Source organism: Halyomorpha halys, unplaced genomic scaffold (genome assembly GCF_000696795.3).
Source record: "Halyomorpha halys isolate HHAL.00 unplaced genomic scaffold, Hhal_1.1 Scaffold351.1, whole genome shotgun sequence".
Lineage (NCBI taxonomy): Eukaryota > Metazoa > Arthropoda > Insecta > Hemiptera > Pentatomidae > Halyomorpha > Halyomorpha halys.
In genome coordinates, this window is record NW_027109375.1 from 175103 (window position 1) to 176715 (window position 1613).

A 1613-nucleotide genomic window follows, 5' to 3' on the forward strand; every position below is an offset into this window, starting at 1 on the left:
TTCAATAATCAACCCAAGTTTAAGATTGTGTATTTTAAAATTCTATCGATTCGGTGTAAATATTTTGTTTCAAATCTTGTCAACTTAATTTATCCGGTTTATTTTTTATTTAACACAGCACAAGTTTACAATTATAGAGACATTTTAAGTCTTGGTAATGAAATTAACAAGTAACTGATAAAAATTCTAGAAGGAAGGTTGAATTTATAGGTTATGTGGTAGTATTTATATGCATTTTCATCGTCTACAACTAATTTGCTGATAAGTTTCCCTTCATTTAGCCTATCTTTATTTGCTTCCTTTTTATAATGAAAATAGAATTAATCGAATGAAATAGAATAAAAAAATTAAAAGAACAATACAAGCGTGTGCATCGACTTTTGTTGCTTCCTTAGTTTACCAAGCATGTGTACAAGTCTTGCATTTGCTGAAAGTGGCAAACGTGAGCATAACAATTCTAACTGAACACAAACGTGTAGATGCTGCACAAGGGCCCTTTGTGCCCTCAACGTGTCGTTTACAGATACAAGCAAACTTATACCAGCCAATCCAAATAACCTCTCTCTCTACTGCTTACATGCGCCATTTGTCATTGTTTCGTAAACAAGTAGAGGCATTTTTATATACTAGGGATATTATGATAAATGTAAAATGTTTTACCATGTTAAATTTTATAAGTATAAGATTGTGAGCAGCCCTATTTAAACTCATGTTAAATGGTAAATGCTTAGAGCTCCTACCGGATTTTTTGAGCAACTTATTTTATAACCTTTCCTTCCTAAACGTTCCTACATGTTACCGTTTACTTTCTAAATTTTGATTAAAGTAATTTATTACAACATTCCTAAATTAAGAGAAAAGTGGAAGTTGTGTGAAGGTTTGGCTACTGAGTGCCTTGTTGATCTATTAACTTGTGAGGAAGAGAATCAAGATTAGCTAATTGACAACTGTCTGTTAATATATTATTATTATTGTCATCCTTTGCTTTATTAATTATAAAAACGTCCAAAACAATACAAACACGAACTACGAGCAAGTAACCTAACACAATAAACAAAATGGTGATGAACTCAGTTGGTCTGTTGCGTGACGTCATTCTCCATTTACCAGACCTAATAACCGACTCTCAACTATAGGGTATTCATGATGTTGTGTTAAATGTAAAATGTTTTACCATGTTAAATGTTATAACTATAGGATTGTGAGCAGCTCTATTTGAAGTCATGTTAAACGTTAAATCCATAACAGCCCCTAGCGGATTTTCTAAGCAACTTCTATAAGCCTTTATGTTGATTACCTTTATTATTTATTTATACCTTTACCGTTATTGTTTACTTCGAATTTGATTTAATTTTCAGTTTTGATTTAAGCAATTTATTACAACATGCCTAGAGTGAGTCAAATTTATGTGCTACTTTGGTGTCAAATTTTATTAGTTTATGAGATAATGAGGTAATAAAGTATTTGAAATGTGTTGATTTGACATGAAATCAATAAGTCCAATTATTTTGTCAATCGGACTTCTTTAAAAGCTCTAGTTTTAATTCAATTTTTTTTTTGTATTTTGATTTTACGAAGCTTCAGCCCCTCCGCAATCCTTTCCTTTTCAAATT

The 1613-nt window shown here is 31.0% G+C and overlaps 1 protein-coding gene across 1 annotated transcript in view; it reads left to right on the top strand.

The window, feature by feature from the left end:
- Positions 1-320, top strand: part of LOC106681610 (Krueppel-like factor 15) — a gene marked incomplete in the record, with an annotated part of 14432 nt that extends 14112 nt beyond the window's left edge. The window contains 1 exon segment of the mRNA XM_024363921.2: positions 1-320.
- Between the last annotated feature and the right edge of the window lie 1293 nt (positions 321-1613).